At 37.7% G+C, this 26,032-nt stretch overlaps 1 protein-coding gene and 1 pseudogene across 5 annotated transcripts in view; both read right to left on the bottom strand.

The window, feature by feature from the left end:
- GUCY1A2 (guanylate cyclase 1 soluble subunit alpha 2) overlaps positions 1–26,032 on the bottom strand; it is a 432,229-nt gene that overhangs the window by 333,229 nt on the left and 72,968 nt on the right. The gene's annotated exons all lie outside the window — the stretch shown is intronic.
- On the bottom strand, positions 10,262–24,065 carry LOC309604926 (palmitoyltransferase ZDHHC7 pseudogene; annotated as a pseudogene). The gene has a single exon. The product of its transcript is annotated as a palmitoyltransferase ZDHHC7 pseudogene (transcript).

Raw genomic sequence — 26,032 nt, 5'->3', positions numbered from 1 at the left:
CACTTTTTTTTTTGGCCACGCTGCATGGCATGCAGGATTTTAGTTCCCCGACCAGGATGGAACCCATGCCCCCACAGTGAAAGTGCGGAGTCCTAACCACTGGACTGCCTCTTTCACTTTTCTAATACAGCATTTTGTAATACAGTTCATTTTTCTGTCCCTTCCCAATTTTTGTACATACCGACACATATATTACAGTTGAATTCATAATATAATAATGTACACAAAACATTTGTGATTTTTTTCTTTTTGTGTAATATTTCATCTCTAGTGGATGCTGGGAGTGTGTGAAGCTATCAGCTCTAGGCTGAGTCTTGCTCTGGTAACCGCTTTTAGCTGAAGAGAGCTGCCTGGCCCAATGGCAGGATTCAGGCCCCAGGGCAGCCTGAATCCAAAGGTTAGTTTGGGAGGTGGTGAGCTGTAATACAAAGGCAAGGCGTCCTTGCCTCAGTGGGGGGCAATTCTGGAGAGATCAGCTGAGACATTTGTTGTGACTGCACCTAGGCATAGCAGTTCAACTTCTCTCTAATTCTACTTTCTTCACATCCTTACAGGGCAATAGTCTGATAAAACTTCTAAGCTGCAAACACGGGCTTTCTTTCATGAAAAAGAATGACTCAGACAGTGGAGCTATTAACCACAAAGGACTATTCTCAGGCCTTGGAACCTACTGTGGTTTGCCTGGTTGGGTCATTGATCCTGAGAGCACTATCCAGTAGCATTCCTGAGAACAGATCTCCACCTCAGAGCCTGTTTCCTGGGGAAACAGAGCTATGATAACATTATAAACATTTTCCCATGCTGTAGCATAATCTTTCCACATAGTTCTCAATGAAACAGCTGTTTAATGTTCTTGTAAGCAGATTATCACATTTTAATGGACCATTTCCTTATAGTTGGACTATTGGTTGTTGCCAATATTTTGTCAGTATAAAGAGCATTCAGAGAACAGGATCAAGCCATTTTTGACGTTTCTTCTTGTTGTTTTAAACTATTTCTTAAAAAAATCTGAAGTATGGGCTATTATTAAGATAAAGATATGAAGGTTGTCAGTCTATCGATATTAAGGATTTATAGATCATAGCATTGCAAACATAAGTCCAATAGCAAAATATAACACCAGAATACTAAGGAATTGGGACAGATTATTTTATATATTATTGTTTCTTTAACCCAAGACTCAGAATAGGATGCTTGAGAGGCCCAAAGATAAAAAGAGAACAGAATGGCCTATAATTAACTTCTGCAGCTAATTATACCATACTTGGCTGAGTAAACCTGAATCTACACAATGCTAGCACCCAGTGTACAATAAATATTTGTTGAATACATGTATATATGAATGAATAAATAAATATTCAGGTTGCTTTAAGTTTTAATTGAAATTCAAGAAAGCTCATTAATGTAGAAATGTAGAAAATGTATGTAATGTAGAAAATATGGACAGGATACTGAGAAGCCCTCAGCTTTAAGTTCTTAAATTGTTCCCATTCCAAAGCAAAAGTGATGGTGTTGGTAACAGTAATAGCGTATGTGGTATGCAGAAGCTAGCAGAGGGACTAAGATGGAAGAGTTAAGGAGGAATAAAATACAGTTATAACTAGTAAAGGTACTCAGAGTCAACCAGAAAACAGTAAGCAAAGTTTGTTATTGCACCAGGACACATGCCACAGATTCATGGAAAGAAGTGTCAGAGACTGGAAGATATTAATGGAAATTCACATTTTAAATTTGGGGTAGATGAGGAACGAGGGCATGGTATATCTCGTGAGATGCACTGGCAATCCTATAGACATATCATAAGATTTATCCCCAGTTCTTGTCTCTTAAAATGCCTCAACAAGAATCATTTCTCAAATCAGGCTGTCTCTTCAATTATTCATGAGTACACCTTGCTTATTCCAACATGTGTCCTGTCACTCACAGTGCCTCTCCCAGAATCCCCAAAAGAGAGCATCCCTCACTGGACAGGCATAAACAAGGGGACAAAGAGGAGAGGAATCCACTTCTTAGGAAGGAGAGGGAGGAAAAAGTACATCACAGTAGAGGCAAAGAATACTAAAAAACAGAAGCAGGAGAAAGGAAACTGCACCAAAGGCTTAGTTTATTTTTATAGAGATATTAATAGGTAAGCCTGGGGCTAACTTACCCAAAAGAGATATAAAACAAAAATGTCTGAATTTAGAGCTTTTCTTTTTCCCATAAACTTTTATCACTTCCCCACCGCTCTTTAAGTCCTAAAGAAAACAAAGGTTATATGGGAGATCTTTCTTAACATCTGAAAGCAAACAAAAACACATTATCCAAAAGGTCAACCACATCCAGCACTTGACAGGAAAAAGATATTACAAAGTTGTAAGATCTTGAATTCACACTCAGTGATAAACACCACACTCTTTTCAAAGCACTTCTTTAGTACACTGCAGAAAAGAGTCAAAATTAAAAGTCAAAAAACATGCTGACTTTTCTCTTCTTAGGCCATTCCCAAGCCTTGCCAGAATATTGCTGTTATTTCCTTTCTAGCTTCCAGAAGAATGTCAAAGGTCAACATAGTTTGTTTTGTCTATCCAACTAACAGTGAAATGGTTGGCCTGGTGACCTAGAAGGTAAATACACATTTGAGATTTTTTTAGCCTTGCGACTATGTTAACCTTGCTCTAAGTGCAAATCTTATGATGTAGGCAATCTTCTTTTTAAACAGTGAGCCAAATTTAAACTCCACTGTCTGCAGAACCTATACTACAGTAACTCTTACTACTAATATCCCTGTTTCACAAATCAGAACTACCCAAGGACTTATATAAATGAGCTAAGAATGAAGACACATGAAGTCAAGTTCCCATGTGGCAATACTAAGATTTGCTCTATCTCACAAATCCCTCCGATTTGCCTAACATTTCTACTAAGGTGAAAGCAGGGACATTGGTTGGTGAATACTAGTGTTACTTGATGTTTGCCTCCCACTGGCAATTAGATTCATCCCATCATTTAATTAAAAATTTTGTCACCACAAAATCAAGATTGTGAGGTTCATAACAGCATGAAAGTGTGTATGTGAGTGAGTGTAGGGCTTGAGGGGGTGGGGGGAGGGAAGTTAAGGAGACCTTAGACATAAGTAAGACCTGAGATGACATCTACGTGCCTCATATGTTTGCTTATGGTCACAATAAGTTTGAAATTTGAGTATAATTCACTTAAATCCCATTATTTCTATATAACAATTAAGGTTTTAAAGAATCAAATAGATATGTATCAAAAATGAACACCATTAAAAAAATACTTTGCTTATTCCAACAAGAGGGGAAGTGAATATCTAGTATGTGCTGGATGCTCTGACCTGTTATTAATTTTAAAATCTGGGCCGTGGTAGTAATTTTAACCATATATAGTTGTAGTCACAGGGTTTTCCATCATCTTCTAAATAGTTTGCTTTAAACTCCTATTAGCTCACTTTAAAAAACTAAACAGCTACTTGGTGTGAAATCTTGCTTCAGATGAAGATTCTATTTAACTAATTGTACAAACAGTTATATAGAGATGCAGAAAGCACTGTTATTAAATATAGAAACACTTTTATAGCACATTGCAATATTATCTAATGACTGATGACAGACTGTGAATAATAATTTACTCTGGGTACTTAAAATGTCAGGGAAGCAATAAAAAAGAAAATCAGAGTCTATAGAAAAGATTATGTCAATGATGTCATAACATCTTTGTTATGACAAAAATGTCATAACATTAAGAGGATCACAAGCAGAAAGGAACAGGTCCTAGTATAGATGCCACTCACTGTAGTATCAAAAAATAAAATAGATAACTTGAGCAGTAGAAGTAGTCAGCAGTTTTATCACTAAGTCAGGTTATAAGGCCACAAAACTTGAGGAATATAATATCCATAGATGGGCTCCAATTTGGACACTGATTACATAGAATTTGATGTTTTCATTGATGATATTAGGAACAGCAAAATATACTTAAGTATAAAAATAGACTACAAAAGCTCTTCAACTCATTTATGTTTGTTATTTTAGTTTAGTTTTGGATTTTTTTAAATTGGTGCTAAAACCAAATAGAAATAGAAGGTCCCTTTGGATCAATGATCTATTTTAAGTATAATTTTATTCAATAGTTTTTAGAAATGTTTTATTTTGATATAATTTTAAACTTAGAGGAAAGTTGCAAGATTAGTTCAAAAGCTTCCATATTCTTTTACCAAGATTCACCAATTTGTTAAAAATTTACCCCATTTGCTTTATTATGCGCTCTTTCTCTCTCTCTCATGGGCACACACACACACACACACACCATTTAAGAGTAAGTAGCAGACATCATGCCCCTTTACTACTAAATACTTCAGTGTGTATTTCCTTAGAACAAGAATGCTCCCTTACAAAAACACAGTAAAATCATAAAGATGAGGAAATTTAACACTGGTACAATACTATTACCTAAAACACAGTCCAAATTCAAGTTTTCCTTACTGTCCCAATAATATTCTTTACAGCTACTTTTTTTTTCTAGTCCAGGATCCAATAAAGGATCACTATTTGTTGATCCAATAAAGGATCAACAAATATTGCATTTGTTTGTCTTGTGTCTTTCATTTTCCCTCCTCTAGAACAGTTCCTCAGTCTTTCTTTGTCTTTCAAACAATATTTCTCAGATACCTACCCTTCCAGCCACTCTTCCTTGTTGGTGTGGTTACAAAAGATTGAACACGGCACCTAACCACTTGGTACCTACAGTCAAGTCGAAGAGAAAGATATATAGACCAATAGGAAGCACATCTTGAAAGTATAAGCTGGAGTCTCCCCATTTTTATCAGCTCAAAACCATTGCTTTATCTTTTTCCTATCTCCCATTTGGGAACAGGAAAATAATTCTATAGTCAGAATCATCATTGGTAAAAGTTATTTATAAAATAACTTTTAATTCAAGGAGTTATCTGAAGTAATATAGAGTACTATACAACAGTATGCAGTAAAATCGTATACATACACAAACATGCACACACAGAGGTTTGTGGGGGAGGGGGGTGGTTTTTTCTTTTTTTTAAGAAACAGGCATGTTTCTTCTAAATGGAAGATGTGTTACAATTTCCATTTATTTTCAGAAATAGAGAAAAATTGGACATGGTGAAAAGAACTGTGCTCCCTTTCTGAAGTTGGAGAAGCTATATTCAAATCTAACCTCAATCATTTATTAGCTAAGTGATCTTAGGAAAGTCACTTAAAATCTGGGCCTTAATTATTTCATCTGTAAAATCAGATAACAATAGTTAACTATAGACTTTAACGAGTAACAAAAGAACATATGTGAAAATTTTTCATAAAAAGTAAAGCACTGTGTAATATATATATACATGTATATATGCATGTACACATATATATGTGCGTCTACAGATGTAGTGATGTATATAGGTGGATGTGTGTATGTACGTGCACATGAGAACAGACAGAGAGAGAATGACAGTGAGAGAAAGCTTAAAGATGTATTTGATTTGAATTTTTTTCCTGACAGGGTCCTCCCTCTCACCACTTAGAAGAGTACTGAATCCCAAATTTCTCAGTTTGAGCGTGGGCCTCCCACTTCTCTTGGGATGGCTGTCTTCCAGTGGCCACATACAAGCAGCATTCCATTCTGTACTTCTAAGTACAGAAGTTCTATTCTTCCTGTCACGTGGCCTTTCCATGAGCTTCTAAACTGACAGTGTTAAGAGGGCAGAGATCATGCCTGGGATTATCCCTTTCCCTTACTCACTGTCAAGTCTCTAGAACCAACACAGTCCTGGGTACACAGAGGGTACCCAACAAATATTTGTGGAATGGTGAACACCAGCTGAGATATTTTCCAGCCCAAAATACTATGACACAGCATCACTGGCTCCTTCTAGAGGTAGTTGCTACTCAGACAACAGCAGGGAAACCAGAACTTACATCAACCTCCTCCATATTAGGATAAATGGTGTTTAAAAAGAAAAAGTTCATTCCTGGAACTCTGAATCAGCATAAACACTACAGTCATGTATAAATCCTATTAGAATTGTGTAAATGAATTAAGAATGATTATCATTAACGTATTAATTATTTAAGCCCTTCCCCACTCTCTTTTACATTCCATTGCCTTAATTTTCTTCATAGCACATCACTCTGAAGTTATCATTTTTGTTATTTGTGGGGTTTTTTTGTTGTTGTCTGCCTCTCCACTTTCTGTTTTTCTCCCTGCTAGTCACCGGCACCTAGAACAATAACTGAAAAAAGTAGCTACTCAATAAATATTTGTATTGATGGAACAAAGTACTTGAAAATTGCTTCTTTAATGAGGTAAACATTTTCTATATTATTATATACACATATCACTGGATTAATAAACCTTTTCCTGTAGTTAGTACAACAATAAACTTTAGCTCAGCTAAAGCCCTGGTGATCATTTAAAACAAACTAAGGAAGTTTATAGATTTGCAACAAGGTAGAGTCTCTTGATTACTAATTTTGCCATCTAAAAAATTAAGCTTAAATATAGCACAAAAGCAGAAAACTAATGACAAATTAAAGGAAGCAAACTTCTAAATGCTTGGCAGATTTGCATCTTCCTTTTTATTAATATGAAGGATTGAGTATCCAAATAATGAAAACGAAAGGGTATGAAAACAAAAACAGAGGTAAATGAAAAACAGTCCTAAATACTAAAAGTGAATGAAGAGGAGAAAGAGGTGTCAGAATGTTGTAGGAAGTACAAAGAATCAGGAAAAACAGAACAAAAAGTAGAAAAAAGATAGCAATCAGAGGCATTTTCAGTTAAAATTTTTTTGTGCACTAATCACTCAGGGGAGTAACTCACAAAAATTAGGCTCATTTGTCACCGCTATGCTTGATGTCTGGCTGAAATCCCTCTTGATCTCTCCTTTGAAAGACCCTAAAATGACTTTGTTTTATTAAAGCTCACAGACAAGTAAAAACTTCCCTTTCCCAGAGCAGCTGCAAACTCACTCTATTGCCCACTCTATTTATATTTCCCCACCTAGGCTAAATTTGTCCTCTGGTGATTAATGGGATTTCTGGTCCAAGTAGTGGTGGAGAGAAAAATGTTACTAAAGCCAGCATTTTACTAAACCTATGTGTGACCCACTCTTTCTGACATTCGCTGAAGAACAACCTACCATACATCTGTGCAAAGTTAATGACATAGGATGAAGAAAGTGAGGGACTGACCCAGAACTAGTATGCCCACTTATGCAAAGACAGGAGAAAATCAGAAAAAAATATGATATCATAAATGTGTGGCACAGACTGTGGCAGTCTAAGCCAGCAGTCCTCAGCATTAAGGAGACTTGGCAAAGAGATAAAGAGATGGGGGGCGGGGGGGGTGGGGTGGGGAAGGCATCACTAGAGCACATGGCATCTAGCAGGAGGCATTAAACCTGCAGCCAGAAGACAAAGGTCAATGAGTGGAAGCAGGGCTCCAGTTCCTGTTTAGAGATTAGAAGCAGAACTAAAAGTCCTGAAAAGAAACAGAATAAGTGAAAAGAACTGAGTGGTGTACAAGGAAGCAACCCCCTCTCAGAAATAAGACCGAGAGATAAACCCAGATTCTAGAACCTCTAGTACCAGAAAGTATAACTTGGTACTAAATTCTTTAAGAATTAAACTAGAGCTTACTAGACATCCTTGCCGAAGAGCAGGGTTAGCCTTGGAGTTAAGGTGTCAAGTAATGGCTGCAGCGAAGTACATAGTGAAGAGCATAAAAAAATCTGATTCTTTTCTCCAACACAATTGTTCAGAACTATCAGGGGAGCTTTTTTTTCTTCCAGTTTTATTGAGATATAATTGACACACAGCACTGTATAAGCTTAAGGTGTATAGCATAATAATTTGACTTACATACATCATGAAATGATTATCACAGTAAGTTTAGTGAACATCCATTATCTCACATAGATACAAAAGTAAAGATACAGAGAAAAGAAATTTTTCCTTGTGATGAGAATTCTTTCATGTATAACATATAGCAGTGTTAATTACAATGACCATGTTGTACATTACATCCCTAGTACTTATTTATCTTATAACTAGAAATTTGTACTTTTTTACCATCTTCATCCAACTCACTCTCCTACAAACCCCCGCCTCTGGTCTGATCCACAAATCTGATCTTTTTTTCCTATGAGTTTGTTTGATTTAGAAATATAATTGACCTACAACACTATGTTAGTTTCTGTTATGCAAGATAGTGATTCAATATTTCTATACATTTCAAAATGATCACTGCAATAAATCTAGCTATGATATGTCACCATACATAGGAATTACATAGTTATTAACTATATTTCCCATACTGTATATTTCATACCTATGACACATCTATTTTGTAACTAGAAATTTGTACCTCTCAATCTCCCTCATCTATTTCTTTCCTCCCCACACCATCTCTGGCAACCATCTGTTAGTTCTCTGTATCTATAACTCTGTTTTTATTTTATGTTTGTTTGTTTTGTTTTTCAGATTCCACATATAAGTGATATCATACATTATTTATCTTTCTCTGTCGGACTCATTTCACTTAGCATAATACCCCTAGGTCCATTCGTGTTATTGGAAATGGCAAGATTTCATTCTTCTTTATGGCTGAGTAATATTCCACTGTGTGTTTTTGTGTGTGTGTGTGTATCTTGCATCTTTATTCATCTATTGATGGACACTAAGGTTGCTTCCATATCTTGGCTATCATGGAGAATACTTCAATAAATATAGGGGTGCGTATATATTTTTAAGTACTGTTTGTTTTTTTTTTCCTTTGGATATATTCCCAGGAGTAGAATTGCTGGATCATATGGTAGTTCTGTTTTTAATTTTTTGAGGACTCTCCATACTGTTTTCCATAGTGGCCACAAGAGTTTACATTCCTACCAACAGAGAACAAGGGTTCCCTTTCCTCCACATCCTCACCAACAATTGTTATTTGTTGTCTATTTGAGAATAGCCATTTTGACAGGTGTGAGGTGATATCTCATTGCTGTTTGGATTTGCATTTCCCTGATGATAGTGATGTTGAGCCTCTTTTCATGTGCCAGTTGACCATCTATATGTCTTCTTTGGAAAAATGCCTATATATATCCTCTGCCCATTTTTAATAAGTTTGTCTGTTTGTTTGATGTTGAATTGTATAAGTTCCTTGCATATTTTGGATTTTAACCCCTTATCAGATATATCATTTGCAAAGATCTTTTCCCATTCAGTACGTGGTTTTTTTGTTTTGTTGACAGTTTCCTTTGCTGTGAAAATGCTTTTTGTTTGATGTAGCCCCATTTATTTATTTATGCTTTTGTTTCCCTTGCCTGAGGAGACATATCCAAAAAAATATTAAGACTGATGTCAAAGCACATACTGCCTATGTTTTCTTCTAGAAGTTCTATGTTTTTAAGCCTTAAATTTTAGTCTTTATTCCATTATGAGTTGACTTTTGTGCACAGTATGAGGGAGTAGTCCAGTTTGATTTTTTTAACATAGTTGTCCAGTTTTCCCAACACCATTTATTCAAGAGGCTGTCTTTTTCTCATTGTATATTTTTGCCTCCTTTGTCATAAATTGATTGCTCATGTAAGTGTGGGTGCATTTCTGGGCTGTCTATTATGTTCCATTGATCTATGTATCTGTTTTGTGCAAGTACCATACTGTTTTGATGACTGTAGCTTTGTAGTATAGTTTGAAATCAGGGGGTATGATACCTGTAGCTTTGTTCTTCTTTCTCAAGTTTGTTTTGGCTATTCTGGGTCTTTTGTGTTGCTATGCAAAATTTTTAATTATTTGTTTTCATTTGCATGGAATACCTTTTGCTATACCCTTGCATTCAGTGTGTTCTTTAGCTCTGAAATGAGTCTCTTATAGGCAGCATATTGATGGGTCTTGTTTTTTATCCATTCAGCCACTCTTTCTTTTAATTGTAGCATTTAGTCCATTTACATTTGAAATAGTATTGATAGGTATGTAGTTACTGCATTTGGTTAATTGTTTTGGGGTTGTTTTTATAGTTATTTTTCCTTTCTTTCCTCTTCTTTTGTTCACTTCCCTTGTGATTTGATGACTATCTTTAATATTATGTTTAGATTCCTTTCTCCTTTTTGTGTGTATTTATTATAGATTTTTGGCTTGTGGTTACCATGAGATAGATAGATAGACAAACAGAAAGACAGACATAGATAGATAGATAGATAGGCAGACAGACAGATAGATAGGGATAGATGATAGGTAGATAGATAGACAGATAAGACAGATAGATAGGGATAGATGATAGGTAGATAGATAGATGATAGATAGATAAATAGATGATAGATAGGGATAGATGATAGATAGATAGATGATAGATAGATAGATAGATAGATAGATAGATAGATAGATAGATGATAGATAGATAATTCTATTTTGTTGATCTCTTAAGTCCATTTTAACAACCCTGCATTTTTACTCTCCACTACCACATTTACTGTTTTGGACAGCATATTTTACATCATTTCATTTTGTTTATCCCTTAACCACTTATTGTGGATATAGATTATTTTACTCCTTTTGTCTTTTAAGCTTCCTACTAGCTTTATACATGGTTGATTTACTACTTTTATGTATATTTGCCTTTACCAATTAGATTTGTCCTTTTGTAATATTCATGTTTCTAGTTGTGGCCTTTTCTTTTCCTTTTTTTTTTGTTTGTTTGACTGTTTGTTTTTTCTGGCACACAGAATTTTTGTTTGTTTGTTTGTTTGTTTTTTGGTTTTTTTTTGGCACACAGAATTTTAATAACCCTTGTAATACCCCACACAACTTCTTAGAAAATGCCAAGTATGTTAACAAAACTCCTAACTGTACAGGAAGATAATAACGTTTGGCTTCATCATATGGCCACATCCCTTCGTTACTGGATGGTGACACTGGTCAGAGTGCCATCCAGTTACTAGTGTGGGAAATCCCCATCTGTAACAATAAATATATAAATTCTGCTTGCTGTAACACCTGGTTTGTGTAGGTTCCATTTGCCCTATTGGTCACAAATGAGCTGTTGATACCATTTCTGACCCCAAATAAATAAAGTCCATTAACAAGTTGCAGCATGATGAGAGGGTCTCATGTAGAGAACTTGGGCCCCTTTTTCTGGATATTATCTGCAGTTGCCTGAATCGGAAGCCAACGAAGGGGTTCATCCAGATCAGCAAGGGGGGGCCTCCCAAAGACTGACTTCATCTCTTCCCACTGCAGCCTCTGCTCCCACTCAGGCTTCTTACTCTTCAGCCTCTCAACCTCCATTTCATCATTGCATATGGAGTGGATCTGAGTGCCAAACATCACTGCAGTGAAACTGAAAAACAGCAGACCCTCAAGGCACAGGAAGATCAACAGAATTACAGTGACTAGAGATGAACAATCACTGCATTCAGTCCACTGCCCTTGGATGCAGGGGATGAACTGCAGCCCTCAGAGGACAAGTGTGTGCATGAACGCCAGTGCGAAGTACATAGTGAAGAGCACAAAAAAATCTGATTCTTTTCTCCAACACAATTGTTCAGCCATGGCAAGGAGATCCATTTTCCAAATACATCTTTTGCAAACACTGCAGTTGTGGATGTGCTCAGTCTTGATACAGCAGCACTTGGGGTACTCGTAGATCACTTCTTCTGCAAACTCTTCAGTTTGCAGGCTTCAGCTGCAAACTCTCCATGTATTCTTTAATAGCATTTCCTTTGGGTACGCCCCAGGGCTGGTGAGCATGGTCCTCAGGTAAGACTACAGGGCAAGCATCACCAGGCAGATAAAAACGACCCTATTGACCACAGAGTACCAGAAGTCTCTGGAAGGCAGCAGCAAAACTAACATCACCATGAAGTCCAAATATATGATCAGAAGCCACATCATGATGGTGCATGTCATGCCGCTGCTGTCACAGATGAACTAGAGGAGGATGAAAAGTCGTAGTTGTCATTTTCAGTCAGGAGAGGATGATGTCTGACATCCCAGAGCCAGTGTCCTGATGATGGCATGGTTTCCCTCACAATTTATTTCTAAACATTTCTTGAACATTTTGTGCCTTTTCTTCAGGATCTTAGGGTGCATACTGTCCCATGTGATAGAATGCGAGGCCCAGGTGGGATTGCCTGGCACCTTGACTCCTCCAGGCCTGCGGCAGCGGCAACATCAACTGTAGCAGCGGAGGCAGGGACACATTGTACAGCAGCGCTCATGTTCGGGCCAGAGCCGCCCACAGCTCCGCTCAGCTGGGTCCCACGGGCTAGTGAGAGGGAGGCTGCCATCGAGCACACATGAGAGCCAGAGCCCAGCCTGGAGAGCTGGCCTTTTCTTTTTTATTGTAGAGAAGTCCCTTTAACATTTCTTGTAAGGCTGATTTGATGGTGCTGAATTATGTTAGCTTTTGCTTATCTGTAAAACATTTGATCTCTCCATCAAATCTGAATGAAAGCCTTGACAGGTAGAGTATTCTTGGTTGGAGGTGTTTCTCTTTCATTCCTTTGAATATATCAAGTTACTCCTTTCTGGCCTGCAGAGTTTCTGTTGAAAAGTCAGTTGATTTCCTTATGAGTTCCCTTACACCTAACATTTATGTTTGGTTTTCCCTTGATGCTTTAAATATTCTCTCATTATCTTTAATTTTTGCCATTTTAATTACGTGTCTTGGTGTGTTCCTTTTTGGAACACACCAAGACACATTGTAATTAAAATGTTCTTTTTGCCTAACTTGCTGTAACCCTTTTTGGGTTGATCCAGTTTGGGACACTCTGTGCTTCCTGGGCCTGGATCTTTCCTTTCTCAGGTTAGGGAAGTTTTCAGCCATTGTGTCTTCAAATATGTTCTCTGACCCTTTCCCTCTCTCTTCTCTTTATGGGACCCCTATAATGCAAATAGTACTACTGATGTAGTCCCAGAAATCTCTCAAACTTCCTCATTTCTTTGTATTCTTTTTTTCTTTTTTCTGTTCAGCTTCAGTGATTTCTACTACTCTGTCTTCCAGCTTGCTGATCTGTTCCTCTGTATCATCTAATCTATTCTTGATTCCTTCTAGTGTACTTTTTATTTCAGTTATTGTATTCTGCAGCTCTGCTTGGTTCTTTATATTTTCTAACTTTGTTATAAACTTCTAACTTCTCACTCTGTTCATCCAATCTTCTCCAGAATTCTTTGAGCATCTTTACAATCATTACCTTGAAATCTTTACCAGGTAGATTGCTTACTTCACTTCACTTAGTTCCTCTTCTGAGGTTTTATCTTATTCTTTCATTTGGAACATACTCCTCTATTGCCTTATTTTGCCTAACTTGCTGTTCTTATTTCTGTGTATTTGGTAGGTTGTTACATTTCCTGACCTTGAAGAAGTGACCTTTTGCAGGAGAAGTCCTATGCATTCCAGCAGTGCACTCCTTCCTGGTCACCAGAGCTATAGGTTCTAGGGTATCCCCTATGTTGGCTGCATAGGTCCTTCTGTTGTAGCAGGCTGACTACTATGGGCAAGACTGGTAGGCATGGCTAGCCCCCAGTTGGGTTGTTTTCCAGGCCCTGCCTTGTACAGAGGCTGCTGGCCACTGGCAGGTGAGGCTGGGTCATAAGGTGACTGGCCACAGAGCCCCAGGTGGTCCCAGGGCTGGTGCTGGTCAATTGGTGGGCTGAGCCACATCTGGCAAGGGTGGTTATGGGGACAGGGTTCCAAGATATAGTGTCAGCCTGCTGATGGGTGGGGCTGATTCCTGACACAGCTGACTGTAGGGTCCATGGAGCCCAAAGCTGGTGTCCGCCCGCAGGTGATTGATTACTTTAGGGTTAGTGTCAGTGCACTGGTATGCAGGGGCAGGTCTTGGGCCCTTTAGTGGACAGGGCCAGGTCCCAGGGTGGCTGTGGGTGCAGGGAGTCTGGGGCTGAGTTCCTGTCAAGGTAGTTACTTAACTTGAGGGTCCCAGTACTGGCACTGACAGGCTAGTGGGCAAGGCCAGTTCCCAGTGCTAATAATCTACAGGAAGGATTCCAAAATGGCACTTGCCAGCACCAGTGTCCTCATGGTAGAATAAGCTCTCCAAAATGGCTGACGTCAATATGTCCCCAGGGTGAGCTCCAGTTTCCTCTTACCTCTTCAGGAGGTTCCCCAAGATCAGCAGGTGTGTCTGACCCAGGCTCCTTTCAAATAACTGCTTCTGCCCTGGGTCGCAGAGCATGTGAGATTTTGTGTGCACCATTTAAGAGTGGAGTCTCTATTTCCCACAGCCTTGTGTGTCTCCTGAAAGTAAGCCCAGCTGGCCTTCAAAGCCAAACATTCTGGGACTTGTCTTCCTGGTACAGGACCCCCTCAGTCTTTGGGAAGAAACTTTACAACTGTAATTATCCTCCCACTTGTGGGTCACCCACCAGGGGGTATGGGTCTTGTCTATACTGCATCTCAGCCCCTCCTGCCCATCATGTTGTGGTTCCTTCTTTACATCTTTAATTGTAGAAGATCTTTTCTACTAGTCTTCTGGTCTTTCTTATCAATAGTGCTCATTAAGTGGTCGTAATTTTGGTATGCCCATGGAAGGAGGAGAGCTCAGGATCTCGGTCATTCCCCCTGGGGAACTTATCTTTAACATACAAGTTTTCAGTCCCCATTCTAGATATGATGAATCAGAATATTTGGATATAGTGTCTACAAGCCTCTTTTTTAAAATTTCTCCTGATGATCCTACTGTACAATCACTAGTGGAATCTACTCTTCTAGAGTCTGGAGTAGAGACAATTACTTCTGGGATTAGAATTCAAAGTAATAATGCAAAAAATATCTCTCTAGGAAGGGCAAAAGCATAAATTCATAAATGTTAAAATAAATATACATATATTCAGAGTTGGATTTTCTTCCTTTTTTCCTCATCTAGCTCTGGAAAATGTTCAATCCTGACCAGTATGTACGAGTCAGGAATTATTTCAGCATCCTTGCTTATGAATATCACACGTGTTTTTCTCTTCAACTGGATGCTATATGTGCTCCATTGGTTTCTTTTCACATCTATCAACAACACTCCCCTTACATCAAATAACATTCTACCTCATACCATCAATGATTCATCTCTTCTGTGGGGACTCACAGCTGGTTCTTCTGACTCCTCTTTTCTACATGGGAAGTGAAGCTCAATCCTTCATATCTCCAACCATTCTCTATCTCCCAACAATCAACTCCAACCAAGTCTGGACCACAACAATGGTGAATAAGAATATAGAAGTTGTCCACAAATGCTACAATAAAATTCACATGTATCACAGGGAAAAATTCTGACTAATATTTCCAAATCTACATCTCCTTTCTTCACAAAGGAAAATTACCATTTCTTATTGTAAAGTTAAGATCAGACTTGGTGGAAAAGCAGGATAGGCCAGGAATTGGAAGTTTGGGCTCAATCATACTACATTTGAAATGAATCTCTTATCTCACTTTAACTACCTACCATTATGGGTAACAGAAATAGGGAAAGAGAACTCCAAAACACCTATAAAAATCATCCACAATACATAATCATAGCTCCCCAAATGGAAAATAAAACATATGAGAATCTTAAACAGAACAGGATCATAAAAAGCAAATAAAAAGATTCATATTTTTGTTTTTGAAAATAGACTGACTGTGAGATAATAAAGGGAATACATCATATAACAAGTCTTAATTTGAGTAACATCTTTATTCTGACTCATAAAGTTCCATTCATCAAATTAATTTAAATAAATGGTGATAGAAATGCTGCCAAAACACTTAAAATTGACTGAACATCTAAACTCAAGGTTAATAAGAATGAAAACTCATCTAGCATAGAACCTAGGATATTTGAATTTAACTCTAATCTTACTTAAAATTTTCATTAATTTTCAAGATAATTAACTAGTTATTAAAATTTATAGCCCAGTCAAAGTTAGAGATTTGTAGCAAAGAGCAATAAAACCAGAGAATATAAAGGGCCAAAAAAAAAAGAAAAAATAGACCTAAGATAAAAATAATTAATTTAATGAATAAAAGGCATAAAATAAAAAGGGAAAAGAGAGGGGAGGAGAGAAGGTGGTGTGTTCATTTGAGTTAAAAGATTCAAAAGGAGTGAACACAAACATATGGTATTTAAATTTTAAAAGTACATATGCCAAATCACTATGAATTTGTTCCAAGAGATGGTAAAAAAAATGACCTATGAGTTTCACATAGGAAGTGGTATGGGCCCACAATCATCTTTCTCCCATAGTAAGGAAAGAATAAACTTCTTGCTAACTGAGAGAAAAACTAAAAATTACTCTTTTGTAATAGAAGCAGTAGAGAGGTCAATAAGTACTGCAGCAGACTCTTACATCACAGCCTCATAGTCTTCCTGCCTTCCCCACAAGCCCATGCAAAAAGGCTGACCTAAGTGTGCTTTCATTTCTTCTAAGTCACAGGTAATTTTTCCATGTTAGGAATTTTGCAGATATTAAGTGGAAATTATACTATTTCCTGAGAAAAGAGCAGTGGGAGATTGTTTAAGAGGCTTACAAAACCTGCTTATGAAAATGAACTGAGTAAAAGAAGGTTTCGTTAAGGAAGTTTGACTCACTAGCCACTGATAGTGTTGAAAGGAATTCAAACTACATTAACCTGAAGATGAGGGGAGCGTAAGCATATTAGCAAAGACTGATATTTTGAACATCTTCAATAAATAGGATGACAAGTCATATCACTTAGAAGTTACACCTAAATACATAAAATATTTCATTTTCTACTATATAACAGTGGCTGACTCCATTCCAGGGGCTTATTTTTACCAAATCAAAGAGAAATATTCTGCCTGTTAGCACCATGGATAATTTCTGGTATGATTTTTAATCATACCAGAAATAATTTTTTAAACAGTTTCTAAATCAGTCATAAAATCTTGGAAAAGCACTCATAATGACAAAACAGAAAAACAAAATTCTTAACTATAGTTTGTATATGTTGAAATTATAAGGCGATAGCAGGTGCTGTTTTTGTTTATTAAAACTTCAAGGGAAAAGGCACATCTATTAGAATGGCTAAAATCAAAACAATCTGACAAACCAGTTTCTGGAGAGGATGAGGAATAAGTGATAACATCCATTTTGGAAGACACTTTGGTAGTTTCTTACAAAGCTAAACAAAGTGCAGCAATCACACTCCTAGGTGCTTACCTAACTGATTCAAAAACATGTCTACATAAAAACCTGCAGGTGTATGTTTATAGCAGTTTTATCCATAATCACCAAAAACAGAAGCAACCAGCTGTCTTTCAATAGGTGAATGGATAAGCAAACTGTAGTACATTATTATGATGGAATACTATTCAGAGAGAAAAAAGGAATGAGCTATCAAGCCGCACAAAGATATGTACTAAACCTAAATGCACACTGCTAAGCAAAAAAACAAACAAACAAAAAAACCCAGAAAAAATGTGAAAAAGCTACATGCTATTATAATTCCATTTATATAACATTCTGGAAAAGGCAAAACTATAGAGTGGCAAACAGATTAGTATTTTCTAGGGATTTGTTGGGGGGAAAGAGGTAGGGTTAAAAAGGTGAAGTACAGAGGAATTTTAAGGCAGTAAAAGTATTTCATAGGATATTATAATGGTGGATACATGACACGATGCATTTATCAAGCCCATAGAGTTTTACAGCACAAAAAGTGAACTTTACAGTATGCAAATTTTAAATATATATATAGAAAAAAAATTTTTTTATATGTATTTGTATATATATATATACATATGTATATCCCAGAAGTGGAACGTAAGATCCCAGAATGGAATGAAAAAAGGAATTAGCTATCAAGTCACACAAAGAATATAACTGTATTACAAACTTTATTACAAGCGCAAAAAAAAAAATTCACTGAAGGTAGTAGAGTAGAAAGGTGCTGACCTAAATAACCTTGGAAATGAGTGGAGTCTGTAAAACTTCATACGTAAATCCATACTCTGAAATTGCACACAAACACTGTACTCTAGTTGATAAAATCATTTCCCATAGGAGCATGTAATAACAATTCTAAAACAACTATACTCCTACAGTGCAATTGAACAATTATGTAGATCAATGGCTAAACAGAACAAAGTTTCTCACTGCTGGAGTAGGAGGTTATAGTAAGCAAGGGGGAAAGGTTAGAATGATCCACATGATAATGAGTTAGAGTTGAAGACATCAGTATGAACTCATATTTAGCATAATATAGAAATACAGAAATATTTATAGACAGGCATATATATATATATATAGCAGTTAATATACACATATATATTTCCTTGCTCTGTCAACTGAGAGAGCCTAGAAGCAGCAACACCCCAATAGCAAGAAGTACACCGCGTACCCAGATTTTGGTTTCCAACACCATTCTCCAACAAAAGGAATCAGGACTCCTTTGAGACTCCCTTAAGAAATGACTTTGAGAAATGACTGAGGCAGAAAATATACAAGACGGATCTGGAGCATCTTATAATACAAGATAGTAGGGAAGTGCTCAAAACACACACACACACACACACACACACACACACACACAATAATGATGGACATATGTCAAAGTACACAGCAGACAACTGAAAGCAAGCTGACTAGTACTCTTCAAAACCATCAAGGTCATCAAATACAAGGAAAGTCTGAAAAACTGTCACAGCCAAGAGGAGTCTAAGGAGACCTAACGACTAAATGTAATATATCCTGAGTGGGATACTGGAACAGAAAAAGGACAGGTAACAACTAAAGATATCTAAATAAAGCTTGAAATTTACTTAATAGTAATGTAACAATACTGGTTCATTAATTGGGACCAAAGTACCATATTAATGTAAGCTGTCAATAATAGGGGAAATAGGTGTGGAATGTATGAGAACCTTCTATACTATCTTCACACCTTTTCTGTAAATCTGAAACTATACTAAAATTAAAAGTTTATTTCTTAAAAACTTAAAGGGAAAAGAAAAGTAAAAACCTACCTACTAAAAAATTCAGAAAAGAGAACAACAGACAATCTGAAGAATTTAGGATGTGAGAGGTTGCTCTCCCACATAAGGAAGAGGTCCAAGACAGAAAGCTGCTAGTGATAAGGCAATAACACATTAGATATAAACAAAGAAGATCTAAAAAATAAGAAAGAAAAATGACTGTCATGTTTTTTCAGTAAAGAAGAGAAGCTTAGTGCGGAGAAATTTAGCAGGATAATTGGGAAAAGGCTTGTCATAAGATTCAGAAGAAAATGCTCCCAAGAGAAAAAAAATATCTAGGGGAGTAAAGAAAGCTCTCTACATTTCCTCTCAATATACTTGTATCTTCTAAAACTGGTCTGCATAATTTAAGGATCAGCTTTTATTTAAATGTTTTATAATTTTACACATATTGGAGGCAGTGTTCACACTCAGCAGTCTCATTCCTTTTCAGGCCTACCTACTACATCTAATCATTTCAGAAAAAAGTATTCAAGCAAAGAGCAGAAAACAGAAGTTATTTTTAATTTACATAGAATCACTACTCAATTCTCTACTAGGAATTATTAAATTCCTAAATTTAATAATTTTAATAATTTTATAATTATTAAATTCCTAAATTTAATAATGCCTAAATTATTAAATTCCTAAATGAGATACTCTGACAATATTCCTAAGCTTAACCATTAAAAAAAAAAAATCAATGGCATTGTAAATACAGCCTTTTGCAAGGTTTGTGCTAGGCCAATGACATCTAACATATTAAATTAAGTCACCAAATCAGCTTGAAATCTTGTGGCCAACAGAACTGGCATAGGGTTTACTACAGCATCACTATGAAACCATGTTTGTGTCATGAGCCAAACACTGTCACCCTTAATTTGCACTGTCAACACCTGAAATCTAAAAAAAAATCTAACCTGTAAATGATTCAAATTACAAGGAAACTGCATTCTCCTTAATACTAATGATAAATAACCAAACTTTTTTGATACTATCCTTATGCAAGCAAGTATCCCTAGTACACTTTCAAGTAGTAATGAACTAAGTAAAATGCAATACAATGACAACTTTCATAATTCAGAGAACTAGAAAGACTTGTGTAATTAGCATTGGAGGTGTGATGTAAAGTCAATCTTAGTCCAATGACCCTTGAAGGCAGCATGAAGCAGGGAAAGGTTTGGAATCAGACTGACCTGGGTTTAAATCCTGCTTTTGTGGCTTGTCAGCACTGACAAAGGAACTTAGCAACAAGTTAATGTCTCAAAATATGTTTCCTCAACTATAAAAGGGAGAATATTGACCTCCCAGTTCTGATGCAAACATTATTTTGTGAATATTCAATAATACGAGCAAACACTTCGGCATTTGTTATTTATCAGGCTGCTATAAGTACTGTATATAAATTAACTTATTTAATCTTCCTAACAACTCTAGGAGGTATGTAATTATATTCTCCCCATTTTACAAATGAGAAATATTTAGTATGGAAAGATTAAGTAACTTATTCCAGTTCATACAGCGAGTAAGTATGTTTTCATAACTAAGTAATCTGGCTCTAGTCTTTGCTCTAAATTACTACATTATAATATCATTATTAAATCAGTTAATAAAGCAGTTCCCTTCCAGCCACCCTAACTCCAATTCATCTCATTAAAATACTGACACTTTTTACTTTTTATTTACTTTTAATTTACTTTTAATGAAAGAGAAAACTGATCAGTTACCAAGTTACAGTAATAACTATATTGAACTCTGTTCAATATCCTATGATAAACCATAATGGAGGAGAGAGGAGAAGATGGCGGAAGAGTAAGATACGGAGATCACCTTCCTCCCCACAGATACATCAGAAATACATCTACACGTGGAACTGCCCCTATAGAACACCCACTGAACGCTGGCAGAAGACGTCAGACCTCCCAAAAGGCAAGAAACTCCCCCACGTACCTGGGTAGGGCAAAAGAAAAAAAGAAACAACAGAGACAAAAGAATAGGGATGGGACCTGCACCAGTGGGAGGGAGCTGTGAAGGAGGAAAGGTTTCCACACACTAGGAAGCCCATTCGTGGGCGGAGACTGCGGGTGGCGGAGGGGGGATGCTTCGGAGCCACGGAGGAGAGCGCAGCAACAGGGGTGCGGAGGGCAAAGCGGAGAGATTCCCGCACAGAGGATCAGTGCCGACCAGCACTCACCAGCCCAAGAGGCTTGTCTGCTCACACGCCTGGGTGGGAGGGCGCTGGGAGCTGAGGCTACGGCTTCAGTCGGATCACAGGGAGAGGACTGGGGTTGGCGGCGTGAACACAGCCTGAAGGGGTTAGCGCACCACAGCGAGTGGGAGGGAGTCCGGGAAAAGGTCTGGAGCTGCCCAGCAGGCAAGAGACTTTTTCGTGCATCTTTGTTTCCTGGTGCGCGAGGAGAGGGGATTCAGAGCACCGCCTAAACAAGATCCAGACACCGGCGTGAGCTGTGGCTATCAACATGGACCCGAGACGGGCATGAAACGCTAAGGCTGCTGCTGCCGGCACCAAGAAGCCTGTGTGCAAGCACAGGTCACTATCCACACCTCCCCTCCTGGAAGCATGTGCAGCCCCCCACTGCCAGGGTCCCGTGATGCAGGGACAACTTCCCCGGGAGGACACACAGCACGCCTCAGGCTGGTGCAACGTCACACCAGCCTCCACCACCACAGGCTCACCACGCATTCTGTACTCCTCCCTCCCCCCAGGCCTGAGTGAGCCACAGCCCCCAAATCAGCTGCTACTTTAACCCTGTCCTGTTTGGGCAGGAACAAACGCCCTCAGGCAACCTACATGGAAAGGAGGGGCCAAATCCAAAGCTGAAACCGGGAGCTGTGCAAACAAAGAAGAGAAAGGGAAATTTCTCCCAGCAGCCTCAGAAGCAGGGGATTAAAACTCCACAAACAACTTGATGTACCTGCATCTGTGGAATACCTGAATAGACAACAAATCATCCCAAATTGAGGAGGTGGACTTTGGGAGCAAGATATATTATTTATTCCCCTTTTCCTCTTTTTGTGAGTGTGTATTTTTCTGTGTGAGATTTTGTCTATATAACTTTGCTTTCACCATTTGTCCTAGGGTTCTGTCCGTCCGTTTTTTTTTTTTTTTTTTTACTTTAAACATTTTTTTCTTAATAATTATTTTTTATTTTAATAACTTTATTTTATTTTATCTTACGTTATTTTATTTTATCCTCTTTCTATTTTTTCTCCCTTTTATTCTGAGCCGTGTGGATGAAAGACTCTTGGTGCTCCAGACAGTCATCAGGGCTGTGCCTCTGAGGTGGGAGAGCCAACTTCAGGACACTGGTCCACAAGAGACCTCCCAGCTACATGTAATACCAAATGATGAAAATCTCCCAGAGATCTCCATCTCAACACCAAGACCCAGCTTCACTCAACGACCAACAAACTATAGTGCTGGACACCCTATGTCAAACAACTAGCAGGACAGGAACACAGCCCCATCCATTAGCAGAGAGGCTGCTTAAAATCATAATAAGGCCACAGACACCCCAAAACACACCACCAGACGTGGACGTGCCCGCCAGAAAGACAAGATCCAGCCTCATCCACCAGAACACAGGCACTAGTCCCCTCCACCAGGAAGCCTACACAACCCACTGAACCAACCTTAGCCACTGGGGACAGACACCAAAAACAACAGGAATTACGAACCTGCAACCTGTGAAAAGGAGACCCCAAACACAGTAAGATAAGCAAAATGAGAAGATAGAAAAACACACAGCAAATGAAGGAGCAAGGTAAAAACACACCAGACCTAACAAATGAGAGGAGATAGGCAGTCTACCTGAAAAAGAATTCAGAATAATGATAGTAAAGATGATACAAAATCTTGGAAAGAGAATACACAAAATGCAAGAAACATTTAACAAGGACCTAGAAGAACTAAAAAGAGGAACCAAGCAACAATGAAAAACACAATAAATGAAATTAAAAATACTCTAGGGGCTTCCTTGGTGGCACAGTGGTTGAGAGTCTGCCTGCTAATGCAGCGGACACGGGTTCGCGCCCTGGCCTGGGAAGATCCCACATGCCACGGAGCAACTAGGCCCGTGAGCCACAACTACTGAGCCTGCGCGTCTGGAGCCTGTGCTCTGCAACAAGAGAGGCCACAACAGTGAGAGGCCCGAGCACCGCGATGAAGAGTAGCCCCCGCTTGCCACAACTACAGGAAGCCCTAGCACAGAAACGAAGACCCAACATAGTAATCAATCAATCAATAAATAAATCTTTAAAAAAAAAAAAAATACTCTAGACTGGATCAATAGCAGAATAACTGAGGCAGAAGAACGGATAAGTGACCTGGAAGATAAAATAGTGGAAATAACTACTGCAGAGCAGAATAAAGAAAAAAGAATGAAAAGAACTGAGGACAGTCTCAGAGACCTCTGGGACAACATTAAATGCACCAACATTCGAATTATAGGGGTCCCAGAAGAAGAGAAAAAGAAAGGGACTGAGAAAATATTTGAAGAGATTATAGTTGAAAACTTCCCTAATATGGCAAAGGAAATAGTTAATCAAGTCCTGGAAGCACAGAGTCCCATACAGGATAAATCCAAGGAGAAACACGCCAAGACACATATTAATCAAACTATCAAAAATTAAATACAAAGAAAACATATTAAAAGCAGCAAGGGAAAAAAAAACAAATAACACACAAGGGAATCCCCATAAGGTTAACAGCTGATCTTTCAGCAGAAACTCTGCAAGCCAGAAGGGAGTGGCAGGACCTATTTAAAGTGATGAGGGAGAAAAACCTACAACCAAGATTACTCTACCCAACAAGGATCTCATTCAGATTTGATGGAGAAATTAACACCTTGACAGACAAGCAAAAGCTGAGAGAGTTCAGCACCACCAAACCAGCTCTACAACAAATGCTAAAGGAACTTCTCTAGGCAAGAAACTCAGGAGAAGGAAAACATCTACAATAACAAACCCAAAATATTTAAGAAAATGGGAATAGGAACATACATATCAATAATTACCTTAAATGTAAATGGAATAAATACTCCCACTACAAGACACAGACTGGCTGAATGGATACCAAAACAAGACCTGTATATATGCTGTCTACAAGAGACCCACTTCAGACCTAGGGACACATACAGACTGAAAGTGAGGGGATGGAAAAAGATATTCCATGCAAATGGAAATGAAAAAACACTAGAGTAGCAATTCTTATATCAGACAAAATAGATTTTAAAATAAAGACTATTACAAGAGACAAAGAAGGACACTATATAATGATCAAGGGATCAATCCAAGAGGAAGGTATAACAATTGTAAATATTTATGCACCCAACATAGGAGCACCTCAATACATAAGGCAAATACTAACAGCCATAAAAGGGGAAATCGACAGTAACACATTCATAGTAGGGGATTTTAATACCCCACTTTCACCAATGGACAGATCATCCAAAATGAAAATAAATAAGGAAACACAAGCTTTAAATGATACATTAAACAAGATGGACTTAATCGATATTTATAGGACATTCCATCCAAAAACAACAGAATACACATTTTTCTCAAGTGCTCATGGAATATTCTCCAGGATAGATCATATCTTGGGTCACAAATCAAGCCTTGGTAAATTTAAGAAAATTGAAATCGTATCAAGTATCTTTTCCGACCACAATGCTATGAGACTAGATATCAATTACAGGAAAAGATCTGTAAAAACTACAAACACATGGAGGCTACACAATACACTACTTAATAACAAAGTGATCCCTGAAGAAATCAAAGGGGAAATAAAAAAATACCTAGAAACAAATGACAATGGAGACACGACGACCCAAAACCAATGGGATGCAGCAAAAGCAGTTCTAAGAGGGAAGTTTATAGCAATACAAGCCTACCTCAAGAAATAGGAAACACCTCGAATAAACAACCTAACCTTGCACATAAAGCAATTAGAGAAAGAAGAACAAAAAAAACCCCAAAGTTAGCAGACGGAAAGAAATCATAAAGAACAGATCAGAAATAAATGAAAAAGAAATGAAGGAAACGATAGGAAAGATCAATAAAACTAAAAGCTGGTTCTTTGAGAAGATAAACAAAATTGATAAACCATTAGCCAGACTCATCAAGAGAAAAAGGGAGAAGACTCAAATCAATAGAATTAGAAATGAAAAAGCAGAAGTAACAACTGACACTGCAGAAATATAAAGGATCATGAGCGATTACTACAAGCAACTCTATGCCAATAAAATGGACAACCTGGAAGAAATGGACACATTCTTAGAAATGCACAACCTACCGAGACTGAAGCAGGAAGAAATAGAAAATATGAATACACCAATCACAAGCACTGAAATTGAAACTGTGATTAAAAATCTTCCAATAAACAAAAGCTCAGGACCAGATGGCTTCACAGGTGAATTCTATCAAACATTTAGAGAAGAGCTAACACCTATCCTTCTCAAACTCTTCCAAAATATTGCAGAGGGAGGAACACTCCCCAACTCATTCTACGAGGCCACCATCACCCTGATAACAAAACCAGACAAAGATGTCACAAAGAAAGAAAACTACAGGCCAATATCACTGATGAACATAGATGCAAAAATCCTCAACAACATACTAGCAAACAGAATCCAACAGCACATTAAAAGGATCATACACCATGATCAAGTGGGATTTATTCCATAAATACAAGGATTCTTCAATATACGCAAATCAATCAATGTGATACACCATATTAACAAATTGAAGGAGAAAAACCATATGCTCATTTCAATAGATGCAGAGAAAGCTTTCAACAAAATTCAAAACCGATTTATGATAAAAGCCCTGCAGAAAGTAGTCATAGAGGGAACTTTCCTCAACATAATAAAGGCCATATATGACAAACCCACAGCCAACATCATCCTCAATTGTGAAAAACTGAAACCTTTTCCATTAAGATCAGGAACAAGACAAGGTTGCCCATTCTCACCACTATTATTCAACATAATTTTGGAAGTTTTAGCCACAGCAATCAGAGGAGAAAAAGAAATAAAAGGA

Source organism: Balaenoptera borealis (genome assembly GCF_965194805.1).
Source record: "Balaenoptera borealis genome assembly, chromosome: 11".
Taxonomy (NCBI): domain Eukaryota; kingdom Metazoa; phylum Chordata; class Mammalia; order Artiodactyla; family Balaenopteridae; genus Balaenoptera; species Balaenoptera borealis.
This window is presented reverse-complemented; position numbering and strand designations above follow the sequence as displayed.